Here is a 17,489-nt window from a genome sequence, read left to right on the forward strand (position 1 = left end):
TTTGAGACATGACTCCCATGAAGGAAATTGCGAATGGTGGCTGTTGTATTCAATCCCGATGCAATATCTGTGTTTCATCAACACTCTGATAGTCCACAGATTACAGAATGCCTCCAGATGAGAATCGGAAACTACTACTGGTCTTCCAGGGAACGATCAAAACGTAGACTGTTTGAGACACTACTCCCATGGAGGAAAGTGCGCATGGTGACTGTTGTATTCAATCCCGATGCAATTTCTGTGTTTCATCAACATTCAGATAGTCCACAGATTACAGGATGCCTCCAGATGTGCATCGGAAACTACTACTGGTCTTCCAGGGAACGATCAAAGCGTACACTGTTTGAGACATTACTCCCATGAAGAATGTGCGCATGGTGACTGTTGTATTCAATCCCGATGCAATTTCTGTGTTTGAGCAAAACTCTTATAGTTTACAGATTACAGAATGCCTCCAGATGTGCATCGGAAACTACTACTGGTCTTCCAGGGAAATATCAAAGCGTAGACTGTTTGCGACATTACTCCCATGGAGGAAAGTGGGCATGGTGACTGTTGTATTCAATCCCGATGCAATTTCTGTGTGTCATCAACACTCTGATAGTCCAAACATTACAGAATGCCCATAGATGTGCATCGGAAACTACTACTGGTCTTCCAGGGAACGATCAAAGCGTAAACTGTTTGAGACATTACTCCCATGGTGGAAAGTGCGCATGGTGATTGTTGTATTCAATCCTGATGCAATTTCTGTCTTTCATCAACACTCTGATAGTCCACACATTACAAAATGACAGAAGATGTGCTTCGGAAACTACTACTGGCCTTCCAATGAACGATCAAAGCGTAAACTGTTTGAGACATTACTCCCATAGAGGAAAGTGCGTATGGTGACTGTTGTATTCAATCCCGATGCAATTTCAGTGTTTCATCAACACTTTGAAGGTCCACAGATTACAGAATGACTCCAGGTGTGCGTCGGAAACTACTACTGGTTTTGCAATGAATGATCAAAGCGTAGACTCTTTGAGACATTACTATCATGGAGGAATGTGCGCATGGTGACTGTTGTATTCAATCCCGAAGCAATTTCTGTGTTTCATCAACACTCTGATAGTAAATACATTACAGAATGCCCACAGATGTGCATCGGAAACTACTACTGGTCTTCCAGGGAACGATCAAATCGTAAACTGTTTGAGACATTACTCCCATGGTGGAAAGTGCGCATGGTGACTGCTGTATTCAATCCTGATGCAATTTCTGTGTTTCATCAACACTCTGATAGTCCACACATTACAAAATGTCAGAAGATGTTCATCGGAAACTACTACTGGTCTTCCAATGAACGATCAAAGCGTAAACTGTTTGAGACATTACTCCCGTAGAGGAAAGTGCGCATGGTGACTGTTGTATTCAATCCCGATGCAATTTCTGTGTTTCATCAACACTCTGATAGTCCACAGATTACAGAATGCCTACAGATGTGCATCGGAAACTACTACTGGTCTTCCAGGGAACGATCAAGACGTAGACTGTTTGTGACATTACTCATATGGAGGAAAGTGCGCATGGTGACTGTTGTATTCCATCCCGATGCAATATCTGTGTTTCATCAACACTTTGAAGGTCCACAGATTACAGAATGCCTCCAGATGTGCATCGGAAACTACTACTGGTCTTCCAGGGAATGATCAAAGCGTAGACTGTTTGCGACGTTACTCCCATGGAGGAAAGTGGGCATGGAGACTGTTGTATTCAATCCCGATGCAATTTCTTTATTTCATCAACACTCAGATCGTCATCAGATTACAGAATGCCTCCAGATGTGCATCGGAAACTACTACTGGTCTTCCAGGGAACGATCAAATCGTAGACTGTTTGGGACATTACTCCCATGGAAGAAAGTGGGCTTTGTGACTGTTGTATTCAATCCCGATGCAATTTCTGAGTTTCATCAACACTCTGATAGTCCACAGATTACAGAATGCCTCCAGATGTGCATAGGAAACTAGTACTGGTCTTCTGGGAACGATCAAAACGTAGACTGTTTGTGACATTACTCATATGGAGGAAAGTGTGAATGGTGACTGTTGTATTCAATCCCGATGCAATTTCTGTGTTTCATCAACACTTTGAAGGTCCACTGATTACAGAATGCCTCCAGATGTGCATCGGAAACTACTACTGGTCTTCAAGGGAACGATCAAAGCGTAAACTGTTTGAGACATTACTCCCATGGAGGAAAGTGCGCATGGTGACTGTTGTATTCAATCCCAACCCAATTACTATGTTTCATTAACACTCAGATTGTCCACAGACTACACAATGCATCCAGATGAGCATCGGAAACTACTACTGGTGTTCCGGCGAACGATCAAAACGTAGACAGTTTGAGACATTACTCCCATGGAGGAAAATGCGAATGATGACTGTTGTATTCAATCCCGAGGCAATTTCTGTGTTTCAACAACACTTTGAAGGTCCACAGTTTACAGAATGCCTCCAGATGTGCATCGGAAACTACTACTGGTCTTCCAGGGAACGATATAAGCGTAGACTGTTTGAGACATTACTCCCATGGAGGAAAGTGCGCATGGTGACTGTTGTATTCAATCCCAACCCAATTACTATGTTTCATTAACACTCAGATTGTCCACAGACTACACAATGCATCCAGATGAGCATCGGAAACTACTACTGGTGTTCCGGCGAACGATCAAAACGTAGACAGTTTGAGACATTACTCCCATGGAGGAAAATGCGAATGATGACTGTTGTATTCAATCCCGAGGCAATTTCTGTGTTTCAACAACACTTTGAAGGTCCACAGTTTACAGAATGCCTCCAGATGTGCATCGGAAACTACTACTGGTCTTCCAGGGAACGATATAAGCGTAGACTGTTTGAGACATTACTCCCATGGAAGAAAGTGGGCTCTGTGACTGTTGTATTCAATCCCGATGCAATTTCTGTGTTTCATCAACGCTCTGATAGTCCACAGATTACAGAATGCCTCCAGATGTGCATAGGAAACTACTACTGGTCTTCTGGGAACGATCAAAACGTAGACTGTTTGTGACATTACTCATATGGAGGAAAGTGCGAATGGTGACTGTTGTATTCAATCCCGATGCAATTTCTGTGTTTCATCAACACTTTGAAGGTCCACAGATTACAGAATGCCTCCAGATAAGCATCGGAAACTACTACTGGTCTTCCAGGGAACGATCAAATCGTAAACTGTTTGAGACATTACTCCCATGGTGGAAAGTGCACATGGTGACTGTTGTATTCAATCCCGATGCAATTTCTGTGTTTCATCAAGACTCATATAGTCCACAGATTACAGAATGCCTCCAGATGTGCATCGGAAACTACTACTGGTCTTCCAGGGAACGATCAAAGCGTAGACTGTTTGAGACATTACTCACATGGAGGATAGTGCGCATGGTGACTGTTGTATTCCATCCCGACGCAATTTCTGTGTTTCATCAACACTTTCAAGGTCCACAGATTACAGAATGCCTCCAGATGTGCATCGGAAACTACTACTGGTCTTCCAGGGAATGATCAAAGCGTAGACTGTTTGCGACAATACTCCCATGGAGGAAAGTGGGCTTGGTGACTGTAGTATTCAATCCCGATGCATTTTCTGTGTTTCATCAACACTCTGACAGTCCACAGATTACAGAATTCCTCCAGATGTGCATCGGAAACTACTACTGGTCTTCCAGGGAGCGATCAAAGCATAAACTGTTTGAGGAATTACACCCATGGAGGAAAGTGCGCAAGGTGACTGTTGTATTCCATCCCGATGCAATATCTGTGATTCATCAACACTTTGAAGGTCCACAGATTACAGAATGCCTCCAGATGTGCATCGGAAACTACTACTGGTCTTCCAGGGAATGATCAAAGCGTAGACTGTTTGCGACATCACTCCCATGGAGGAAAGTGGGCATGGAGACTGTTGTATTCAATCCCGATGCAATTTCTTTGTTTCATCAACACTCAGATAGTCCACAGATTACAGAATGCCTCCAGATGTGCATCGGAAACTACTACTGGTCTTCCAGGGAACGATCAAATCGTAGACTGTTTGCTACCTTACTCCCATGGAAGAAAGTGAGCTTTGTGACTGTTGTATTCAATCCCGATGCAATTTCTGTGTTTCATCAAGACTCATATAGTCCACAGATTACAGAATGCCTCCAGATGTGCATCGGAAACTACTACAGGTCTTCAAGGGAACGATCAAAGCGTAAACTGTTTGAGACATTACTCCCATGGAGGAAAGTGCGCATGGTGACTGTTGTATTCCATCCCGACGCAATTTCTGTGTTTCATCAACACTTTCAAGGTCCACAGATTACAGAATGCCTCCAGATGTGCATCGGAAACTACTACTGGTCTTCCAGGGAATGATCAAACCGTAGACTGTTTGCGACATTACTCCCATGGAGGAAAGTGGGCATGGAGACTGTTGTATTCAATCCCGCTGCAATTTCTGTGTTTCATCAACACTCAGATAGTCTACAGATTACAGAATGCCTCCAGATGTGCATCGGAAACTACTACTGGTCATCGAGGGAACGATCAAATCGTAGACTGTTTGCGACATTACTCCCATGGAAGAAAGTGGGCATGGTGACTGTTGTATTCAATCCCGATGCAATTTCTGTGTTTCATCAACACTCTGATAGTCCACTGATTACAGAATGCCTACAGATGTGCATCGGAAACTACTACAGGTCTTCAAGGGAACGATCAAAGCGTAAACTGTTTGAGACATTACTCCCATGGAGGAAAGTGCGCATGGTGACTGTTGTATTCAATCCCGAGGCAATTTCTGTGTTTCAACAACTCTTTGAAGGTCCACAGATTACAGAATGCCTCCAGATGTGCATCGGAAACTACTACTGGTCTTCCAGGGAACGATATAAGCGTAGACAGTTTGAGACATTACTCACATGGAGGAAAGTGCGCAAGGTGGATATTGTATTCAATCCCGATGCAATTTCTGTGTTTCATCAAGACTTTGAAGGTCGACAGGTTACAGAATGCCTCCAGATGTGCATCGGATACTACTACTGGTCTTCCAGGGAACGATCAAGGCGTAGACTGTTTGAGACATTACTCCTATGGAGGAAAGTGCTCATGGTGACTGTTGTATTCAATCCCGAAGCTGTTTCTGTGTTTCATCAACACACTGATAGTCCACAGATTACAGAATGCCTCCAGATGTGCATCGGCAACTATTACATTGACTTCCAGGAAACGATCAGAGCGTATACTGTTTGAGACATTACTCCCATGGAGGAAATTGCTCATGGTGACTATTGTATACAATCCCGATGCGATTTCTGTGTTTCATCAACACTCTGATAGTCCACAGATTACAGAATGCCTCCAGATGTGCATCGGAAGTACTACTGGACTTCAAGGGAACGATTAAAGCGTAAACTGTTTGAGACATTACTCCCATTGAGAAAAGCCTGCATGGTGCCTGTTGTATACAATCCCGATGCACTTTCTGTGTTTCATCAACACTTAGAAGGTTCACAGATTACAGAATGCCTCCAGATGTGCATCGGAAACTACTACTGGTGTTCCAGGGAAGATCAAATCGTAGACAGTTTGAGACATAAGTCCCATGGAGGAAAAAGCGAAGGATGACTGTTGGATTCAATCCCGAGGCAATGTCTGTGTTTCATCAACACTTTGAAGGTCCACAGATTACAGAATGCCTCCAGATGTGCATCGGAAACTACTACTTTCCTTGCAGGGAACGATCAAACCGTAGACTGTTTGAGACATTACTCCCATGGAGAAAAGTGCACATGGTGACTATTGTATTCAATCCCGATGCAATTTCTGGGTTTCATCAACACTCTGATAGTCCACAGCTTACAAAATGCCTCCTGATGTGCATCGGAAACTACTACAGGTCTTCCAGGGAACGATCAAAGCGTAGACTGTTTGAGACATTACTCCCATGGAGGAAAGTGCGCATGGTGAGTGTTGTATTCAATCTCGATGCAATTTCTGTGTTTCATCAACACTTTGAAGGTCCACAGATTACAGAATGCCGCCAGATGTGCATCGGAAACTACTACTGGTCTTCCAGGGAACGATCAAAGCGTAGACTGTTTGAGACATTACTCACATGCAGGAAAGTGAGCAAGGTGGCTGTTGTATTCAATCTCGATGCAATTTCTGTGTTTCATCAACACTTTGAAGGTCCACAGATTACAGAATGCCGCCAGATGTGCATCGGAAACTACTACTAGTCTTCCAGGGAACGATCAAAACGTAGACTGTTTGAGACATTACTCCTATGGAGGAAAGTGCTCATGGTGACTGTTGTATTCAATCCCGATGCAGCTTCTGTGTTTCATCAACACTCTGAAGGGCCACTGATTACAGAATACCTCCAGATGTGCATCGGAAACTATTACATTGACTTCCAGGGAACGATCAAAGCGTAGACTGTTTGAGACATTACTCCCATGGAGGAAATTGCGCATGGTGGCTGTTTTATTCAATCCCGATGGAATTTCTGGGTTTCATCAGCACTCTGATAGTCCACTGATTACAGAATGCCACCAGATGTGCATCGGAAACTACTACTGGTCTTCAAAGGAACGATCAAAGCGTAAACTGTTTGAGACATTACTCCCATGGAGGAAAATGCGAATGATGACTGTTGTATTCAATCCCGAGGCAATTTCTGTGTTTCAACAACACTTTGAAGGTCCACAGATTACAGAATGCCTCCAGATGTGCATCGGAAACTACTACTGGTCTTGCAGGGAACGATCAAACCGTAGACTGTTTGAGACATTACTCCCATGGAGGAAAGTGCGCATGGTGACTGTTGTATTCAATCGCGATGCAATTTCTGTGTTTCATCAACACTTTGAAGGTCCACAGATTACAGAATGCCTCCAGATGTGCATCGGAAACTACTACTGGTCTTCCAGGGAACGATATAAGCGTAGACTGTTTCAGACATTACTCACATGGAGGAAAGTGCGCAAGGTGGCTGTTGTATTCAATCCCGATGCAATTTCTGTGTTTCATCAAGACTTTGAAGGTCGACAGGTTACAGAATGCCTCCAGATGTGCATCGGAAACTACTACTGGTCTTCCAGGGAACGATAAAAGCGTAGACTGTTTGAGACATTACTCACAAGGAGGATAGTGCGCATGGTGACTGTTGTATTTAATCCCGATGCAATTTCTGTGTTTCATCAACACTTAGAAGGTACACTGATTACAGAATGCCTCCAGATGTGCGTAGGAAACTACTAGTGGTCTTCCACGGAACGATCAAAGCGTTGACAGTTTGAGACATTACTCCCACGGAGGAAAGTGCGCATGGTGACTGTTGTATTCCATCCCGACGCAATTTCTGTGTTTCATCAACACTTTCAAGGTCCACAGATTACAGAATGCCTCCAGATGTGCATCGGAAACTATTACTGGTCTTCCAGGGAATGATCAAAGCGTAGACTGTTTGCGACATTACTCCCATGGAGGAAAGTGGGCATGGAGACTGTTGTATTCAATCCCGCTGCAATTTCTGTGTTTCATCAACACTCAGATAGTCTACAGATTACAGAATGCCTCCAGATGTGCATCGGAAACTACTACTGGTCATCGAGGGAACGATAAAATCGTAGACTGTTTGCGACATTACTCCCATGGAAGAAAGTGGGCATGGTGACTGTTGTATTCAATCCCGATGCAATTTCTGTGTTTCATCAACACTCTGATAGTCCACTGATTACAGAATGCCTACAGATGTGCATCGGAAACTACTACAGGTCTTCAAGGGAACGATCAAAGCGTAAACTGTTTGAGACATTACTCCCATGGAGGAAAGTGCGCATGGTGACTGTTGTATTCAATCCCGACGCAATTTCTATGTTTCATTAACACTCAGATTGTCCACAGATTACACAATGCATCCAGATGAGCATCGGAAACTACTACTGGTGTTCCAGCGAACGATCAAAACGTAGACAGTTTGAGACATTACTCCCATGGAGGAAAATGCGAATGATGACTGTTGTATTCAATCCCGAGGCAATTTCTGTGTTTCAACAACTCTTTGAAGGTCCACAGATTACAGAATGCCTCCAGATGTGCATCGGAAACTACTACTGGTCTTCCAGGGAACGATATAAGCGTAGACAGTTTGAGACATTACTCACATGGAGGAAAGTGCGCAAGGTGGATGTTGTATTCAATCCCGATGCAATTTCTGTGTTTCATCAAGACTTTGAAGGTCGACAGGTTACAGAATGCATCCAGATGTGCATCGGATACTACTACTGGTCTTCCAGGGAACGATCAAGGCGTAGACTGTTTGAGACATTACTCCTATGGAGGAAAGTGCTCATGGTGACTGTTGTATTCAATCCCGAAGCTGTTTCTGTGTTTCATCAACACACTGATAGTCCACAGATTACAGAATGCCTCCAGATGTGCATCGGCAACTATTACATTGACTTCCAGGAAACGATCAGAGCGTATACTGTTTGAGACATTACTCCCATGGAGGAAATTGCTCATGGTGACTATTGTATACAATCCCGATGCGATTTCTGTGTTTCATCAACACTCTGATAGTCCACAGATTACAGAATGCCTCCAGATGTGCATCGGAAGTACTACTGGACTTCAAGGGAACGATTAAAGCGTAAACTGTTTGAGACATTACTCCCATTGAGAAAAGCCTGCATGGTGCCTGTTGTATACAATCCCGATGCACTTTCTGTGTTTCATCAACACTTAGAAGGTTCACAGATTACAGAATGCCTCCAGATGTGCATCGGAAACTACTACTGGTGTTCCAGGGAAGATCAAATCGTAGACAGTTTGAGACATAAGTCCCATGGAGGAAAAAGCGAAGGATGACTGTTGGATTCAATCCCGAGGCAATGTCTGTGTTTCATCAACACTTTGAAGGTCCACAGATTACAGAATGCCTCCATATGTGCATCGGAAACTACTACTTTCCTTGCAGGGAACGATCAAACCGTAGACTGTTTGAGACATTACTCCCATGGAGAAAAGTGCACATGGTGACTATTGTATTCAATCCCGATGCAATTTCTGGGTTTCATCAACACTCTGATAGTCCACAGCTTACAAAATGCCTCCTGATGTGCATCGGAAACTACTACAGGTCTTCCAGGGAACGATCAAAGCGTAGACTGTTTGAGACATTACTCCCATGGAGGAAAGTGCGCATGGTGAGTGTTGTATTCAATCTCGATGCAATTTCTGTGTTTCATCAACACTTTGAAGGTCCACAGATTACAGAATGCCGCCAGATGTGCATCGGAAACTACTACTGGTCTTCCAGGGAACGATCAAAGCGTAGACTGTTTGAGACATTACTCACATGCAGGAAAGTGAGCAAGGTGGCTGTTGTATTCAATCTCGATGCAATTTCTGTGTTTCATCAACACTTTGAAGGTCCACAGATTACAGAATGCCGCCAGATGTGCATCGGAAACTACTACTAGTCTTCCAGGGAACGATCAAAACGTAGACTGTTTGAGACATTACTCCTATGGAGGAAAGTGCTCATGGTGACTGTTGTATTCAATCCCGATGCAGCTTCTGTGTTTCATCAACACTCTGAAGGGCCACTGATTACAGAATACCTCCAGATGTGCATCGGAAACTATTACATTGACTTCCAGGGAACGATCAAAGCGTAGACTGTTTGAGACATTACTCCCATGGAGGAAATTGCGCATGGTGGCTGTTTTATTCAATCCCGATGGAATTTCTGGGTTTCATCAGCACTCTGATAGTCCACTGATTACAGAATGCCACCAGATGTGCATCGGAAACTACTACTGGTCTTCAAAGGAACGATCAAAGCGTAAACTGTTTGAGACATTACTCCCATGGAGGAAAATGCGAATGATGACTGTTGTATTCAATCCCGAGGCAATTTCTGTGTTTCAACAACACTTTGAAGGTCCACAGATTACAGAATGCCTCCAGATGTGCATCGGAAACTACTACTGGTCTTGCAGGGAACGATCAAACCGTAGACTGTTTGAGACATTACTCCCATGGAGGAAAGTGCGCATGGTGACTGTTGTATTCAATCGCGATGCAATTTCTGTGTTTCATCAACACTTTGAAGGTCCACAGATTACAGAATGCCTCCAGATGTGCATCGGAAACTACTACTTGTCTTCCAGGGAACGATATAAGCGTAGACTGTTTCAGACATTACTCACATGGAGGAAAGTGCGCAAGGTGGCTGTTGTATTCAATCCCGATGCAATTTCTGTGTTTCATCAAGACTTTGAAGGTCGACAGGTTACAGAATGCCTCCAGATGTGCATCGGAAACTACTACTGGTCTTCCAGTGAACGATCAAAGCGTAGACTGTTTGAGACATTACTCCTATGGAGGAATGTGAGCATGGTGACTGTTGTATTCAATCCCGAAGCAGTTTCTGTGTTTCATCAACACACTGATAGTCCACAGATTACAGAATGCCTCCAGATGTGCATCGGAAACTATTACATTGACTTCCAGGGAACGATCAAAGCGTAGACTGTTTGAGACATTACTCCCATGGAGGAAATTGCTTATGGTGACTGTTGTATTCAATCCCGATGCAATTTCTGTGTGTCATCAACACTCTGATAGTCCACAGATTACAGAATGCCTCCAGATGTGCATCGGAAGTACTACTGGACTTCAAGGGAACGATCAAAGCGTAAACTGTTTGAGACATTACTCCCATTGAGAAAAGCCTGCATGGTGCCTGTTGTATACAATCCCGATGCACTTTCTGTGTTTCATCAACACTTTGAAGGTTCACAGATTACAGAATGCCTCCAGATGTGCATCGGAAACTACTACTGGTGTTCCAGGGAACGATCAAAACGTAGATAGTTTGAGACATAACTCCCATGGAGGAAAATGCGAAGGATGACTGTTGGATTCAATCCCGAGGCAATTTCTGTGTTTCATCAACACTTTGAAGGTCCACAGAGTACAGAATGCCTCCAGATGTGCATCGGAAACTACTACTTTCCTTGCAGGGAACGATCAAACCGTAGACTGTTTGAGACATTACTCCCATGGAGAAAAGTGCAGATGGTGACTATTGTATTCAATCCCGATGCAATTTCTGGGTTTCATCAACACTCTGATAGTCCACAGCTTACAAAATGCCTCCTGATGTGCATCGGAAACTACTACAGGTCTTCCAGAGAACGATCAAAGCGTAGAATGTTTGAGACATTACTCCCATGGAGGAAAGTGCGCATGGTGACTGTTGTATTCAATATCGATGCAATTTCTGTGTTTCATCAACACTTTGAAGGTCCACAGATTACAGAATGCCTCCAGATGTGCATCGGAAACTACTACTGGTGTTCCAGGGAACTATCAAAACGTAGACAGTTTGAGACATTACTCCCATGGAAGAAAATGCGAATGATGACTGTTGTATTCAATCCCGATGCAATTTCTGTGTTTCATCAACACTTAGATGGTCTACAGATTACAGAATGCCTCCAGATGTGCATCGGAAACTACTTCTGGTCTTGCAGGGGACGATCAAACCGTGGACTGTTTGAGACTTTACTCCCATGGAGGAAAGTGCGCATGGTCACTGTTGCATTAAATCCTGATGCAATTTCTGTGTTTCGTCAACACTCTGATAGTCCACACATTATAGAATGCCCCCAGATGTGCATCGGAAACTACTACTGGTCTTCCAGGGAACGATCAGAGCGTAGACTGTTTGAGACATTACTCCCATGGAGGAAAGTGCGCATGGTGACTGTTGTATTCAATCTCGATGCAATTTCTGTGTTTCATCAACACTTTGAAGGTCCACAGACTACAGAATGCCTCCAGATGGGCATCGGAAACTAGTACTGCTCTTCCAGGGAACGATCAGAACGTAGACAGTTTGAGACATTACTCCCATGGAGGAAAGTGCGCATGGTGATTGTTGTATTCCATACCGATGCAATTTCTGTGTTTCATCAACACTTTGTAGGTCCACAGATTACAGAATGCCGCCAGATGTGCATCGGAAACTACTACTGGTCTTTCAGGGAACGATCAAAGCGTAGACTGTTTGAGACATTACTCACATGCAGGAAAGTGCGCAAGGTGGCTGTTGTATTCAATCCCGATGCAATTTCTGTGTTTCATCAACACTTTGAAGGTCCACAGACTACAGAATGCCTCCAGATGGGCATCGGAAACTACTACTGCTCTTCCAGGGAACGATCAGAACGTAGACAGTTTGAGACATTACTCCCATGGAGGAAAGTGCGCATGGTGATTGTTGTATTCCATACCGATGCAATTTCTGTGTTTCATCAACAATTTGAAGATCCACAGATTACAGAATGCCTCCAGATGTGCATCGGAAACTACTACTAGTCTTCCAGGGAACGATCAAAACGTAGACTGTTTGAGACATTACTCCTATGGAGGAAAGTGCTCATGGTGACTGTTGTATTCAATCCCGATGCAGCTTCTGTGTTTCACAACACTCTGAAGGTCCACTGATTACTGAATGCCTCCAGATGTGCATCGGAAACTATTACATTGACTTCCAGGGAACGATCAAAGCGTAGACTGTTTGAGACATTACTCCCATGGAGGAAATTGCGCATGGTGGCTGTTGTATTCAATCCCGATGCAAATTCTGTGTTTCATCAACACTCTCATAGTCCACAGATTACAGAATGCCTCCAGATGAGAATCGGAAACTACTACTGGTCTTCCAGGGAACCATCAAAGCGTAGACTGTTTGAGACATTACTCTCATGGAGGAAAGTGCTTATCGTGACTGTTGTATTCAATCCCGATGCACCTTCTGTGTTTTATCAACACTTTGAAGGTCCACAGCTTACAGAATGCCCCTAGATGTACATCGGAAACTACTACTGGTCTTCAAGGGAACGATCAAAGCGTAAACTATTTGAGACATTACTCCCATGGGGAAAAGCCTGCATGGTGCCTGTTGTATACAATCCCGATGCACTTTCTGTGTTTCATCAACACTTTGAAGGTCCACAGATTACAGAATGCCTCCAGATGTGCATCGGAAACTATTACATTGACTTCCAGGGAACGATCAAAACGTAGACAGTTTGAGACATTACTCCCATGGAGGCAAATGCGAATGATGACTGTTGTATTCAATCCCGAGGCAATTTCTGTGTTTCATCAACACTTTGAAGGTCCACAGATTATAGTATGCCTCCAGATTTGCATCGGAAACTACTACTGGTCTTGCAGGGAACGATCAAACCGTAGACTGTTTGAGACATTACTCCCATGGAGGAAAGTGCGCATGGTGATTGTTGTATTCAATCCTGATGCAATATCTGTGTTCCATCAACACTCTGATAGTCCACACATTATAGAATGCCAACAGATGTGCATCGGAAACTGCTACTGGTCTTCCAGGGAACGATCAAAGCGTAAACTGTTTGAGACATTACTCCCATGGAGAAAAGTGCACATGGTGACTGTTGTATTCAATCCCGATTCAATTTCTGTGTTTCATCAACACTCTGATAGTCCACAGATTACAAAATGCCTCCTGATGTGCACCGGAAACTACTACAGGTCTTTCAGGCAACGATGAAAGCGTAGACTGTTTGAGACAATACTCCCATGGAGGAAAGTGCGCATGGTGACTGTTGTATTCAATCTCGATGCAATTTCTGTGTTTCATGAACACTTTGAAGGTCCACAGATTACAGAATGCCCCCAGATGTACATCGGAAACTACTACTGGTCTTCAAGGGAACGATCAATGCGTAAACTGTTTGAGACATTACTCCCATGGAGGAAAGCCTGCATGGTGCCTGTTGTATACAATCCCGATGCACTTTCTGTGTTTCATCAACACTTTGAAGGTCCACAGATTACAGAATGCCTCCAGATGTGCATCGGAAACTACTACTGGTGTTCCAGGGAACGATCAAAACGTAGACAGTTTGAGACATTACTACCATGGAGGAAAATGCGAATGATGACTGTTGTATTCAATCCCGATGCAATTTCTGTGTTTCATAAACACTTTGAAGGTCCACAGATTACAGAATGCCTCCAGATGTGCATCGGAAACTACTTCTGGTCTTGCAGGGAACGATCAAACCGTAGACTGTTTGAGACATTACTCCCATGGAGGAAAGTGCACATGGTGACTGTTGTATTCAATCCCGATGCAATTTCTGGGTTTCATCAACACTCTGATAGTCCACAGATTACAAAATGCCTCCTGATGTGCATCGGATACTACTACAGGTCTTCCAGGGAACGATCAGAGCGTAGACTGTTTGAGACATTACTCCCATGGGGGAAAGTGCGCATGGTGACTGTTGTATTCAATCTCGATGCAATTTCTGTGTTTTATCTACACTTTGAAGGTCCACAGATTACAGAATGGAGCCAGATGTGCATCGGAAACTACTACTGGTCTTCCAGGGAACGATCAAAGCGTAGACTGTTTGAGACATTACTCACATGCAGGAAAGTGCGCAAGGTGGCTGTTGTATTCAATCCCGATGCAATTTCTGTGTTTCATCAACACTTTGAAGGTCCACAGACTACAGAATGCCTCCAGATGGGCATCGGAAACTACTACTGCTCTTCCAGGGAACGATCAAAACGTAGACTATTTGAGACATTACTCCTATGGAGGAATGTGCTCATGGTGTCTGTTGTATTCAATCCCGATGCAGCTTCTGTGTTTCATCAACACTCTGAAGGTCCACTGATTACAGAATGCCTCCAGATGTGCATCGGAAACTATTACATTGACTTCCAGGGAACGATCAAAGCGTAGACTGTTTGAGACATTACTCCCATGGAGGAAATTGCGCATGGTGGCTGTTGTATTCAATCCCGATGCAATTTCTGTGTTTCATCAACACTCTGATAGTCCACAGATTACAGAATGCCTCCAGATGAGAATCGGAAACTACTACTGGTCTTCCAGGGAACCATCAAAGCGTAGACTGTTTGAGACATTACTCTCATGGAGGAAAGTGCTTATAGTGACTGTTGTATTCAATCCCGATGCACCTTCTGTGTTTCATCAACACTTTGAAGGTCCACAGCTTACAGAATGCCCTAGATGTACATCGTAACTACTACTGGTCTTCAAGGGAACGATCAAAGCGTAAACTATTTGAGACATTACTCCCATGGGGAAAAGCCTGCATGGTGCCTGTTGTATACAATCCCGATGCACTTTCTGTGTTTCATCAACACTTTGAAGGTCCACAGATTACAGAAAGCCTCCAGATGTGCATCGGAAACTACTACTGGTCTTGCAGGGAACGATCAAAGCGTAAACTGTTTGAGACATTACTCCCATGGAGGAAAGTGCGCATGGTGACTGTTGTATTCAATCTCGATGCAATTTCTGTGTTTCATGAACACTTTGAAGGTCCACAGATTACAGAATGCCCCCAGATGTACATCGGAAACTACTACTGGTCTTCAAGGGAACGATCAATGCGTAAACTGTCTGAGACATTACTCCCATGGAGAAAATCCTGCATGGTGCCTGTTGTTTACAATCCCGATGCACTTTCTGTGTTTCATCAACACTTTGAAGGTCCACAGATTACAGAATGCCTCCAGATGTGCATCGGAAACTACTACTGGTGTTCCAGAGAACGATCTAAACGTAGACAGTTTGAGACATTACTCCCATGGATGAAAATGCGAATAATGACTGTTGTATCCCATCCCGAGGCAATTTCTGTGTTTCATCAACAATTTGAAGATCCACAGATTACAGAATGCCTCCAGATGTGCATCGGAAACTACTACTGGTCTTGCAGGGAACGATCAAAGCGTAGACTCTTTGAGACATTACTCCCATGGAGGAAAGTGCGCATGGTGACTGTTGTATTCAATCCTGATGCAATTTCTGTGTTTCATCAACACTCTGATAGTCCACACATTATAGAATGCCCCCAGATGTGCATCGGAAACTACTACTGGTCTTCCAGAAAACGATCAAATCGTAAGCTGTTTGAGACATTACTCCCATGGAGAAAAGTGCACATGGTGACTTTTGTATTCAATCCCGATGCAATTCCTGTGTTTCATCAACACTCTGATAGTCCACAGATTACAAAATTCCTCCAGATGTGCATCGGAAACTACTACAGGTCTTCCAGGGAACGATCAAAGTGTAGACTGTTTGAGACATTACTAACATGGAGGAAAGTGCGCATGGTGACTGTTGTATTCAATGGCAATGCAATTTCTGTGTTTCATCAACACTTTGAAGGTCCACAGATTACAGAATGCCTCCAGATGTGCATCGGAAACTACTACTGGTCTTCCAGGGAACGATCAAAGCGTAGACTGTTTGAGACATTACTCACATGGAGGAAAGTGCGCAAGGTGGCTTTTGTATTCAATTCCGATTCAATTCCTGTGTTACAACAACACTTTGAAGGTCGACAGGTTACAGCATGCCTCCAGATGTGCATCGGAAACTACTACTGGTCTTTCAGGGAACGATCAAAACGTAGACAGATTGAGACATTACTCCCATGGAGGAAAGTGCGCATGGTGACTGTAGTATTCCATACCGATGCAATTTCTGTGTTTCATCAACACTTTGAAGATCCACAGATTACAGAATGCCTCCAGATGTGCATCGGAAACTACTACTGGTCTTCCAGGGAACGAGCAAAGCGTAGACTGTTTGAGACATTACTCCTACGGAGGAAAGTGCTCATGGTGACAGTTGTATCAATCCCGATGCAGTTTCTGTGTTTCATCAACACTCTATTAGTCCACAGATTACAAAATGCCTCCAGATGTGCATCGGAAACTATTACATTGACTTCCAGGGAACGATCAAAGTGTACACTGTTTGAAACATTACTCCCATGGAGGAAATTGCGCATGGTGACTGTTGTATTCAATCCCGATGCAATTTCTGTGTTATATCAACACTTTGAAGGTACACAGATTACAGAATGCCTCCAGATGTGCATCGGAAATTACTACTGGTCTTCAAGGTAACGATCAATGCGTAAACTGCTTGAGACATTACTCCCATGGAGAAAAGCCTGCATGGTGCCTGTTGTATACAATCCCGATGCACTTTCTGTGTTTCATCAACACTTTGATGGTCCACAGATTACAGAATGCCTCCAGATGTGCATCGGAAACTACTACTGGTGTTCCAGGGAACGATCAAAACGTAGACAGTTTGAGACATTACTCCCGTGGAGGAAAATGCGAATGATGACTGTTGTATTCAATCCCGAGGCAATTTCTGTGTTTCAACAACACTTTGAAGGTCCACAGATTACAGAAAGCCTCCAGATGTGCATCGGAAACTACTACTGGTCTTGCAGGGAACGATCAAAGCGTAAACTGTTTGAGACATTACTCCCATGGAGGAAAGTGCGCATGGTGACTGTTGTATT

This window comes from Schistocerca gregaria, chromosome 9 (assembly GCF_023897955.1).
Source record: "Schistocerca gregaria isolate iqSchGreg1 chromosome 9, iqSchGreg1.2, whole genome shotgun sequence".
NCBI classification, from domain to species: Eukaryota; Metazoa; Arthropoda; class Insecta; order Orthoptera; family Acrididae; genus Schistocerca; species Schistocerca gregaria.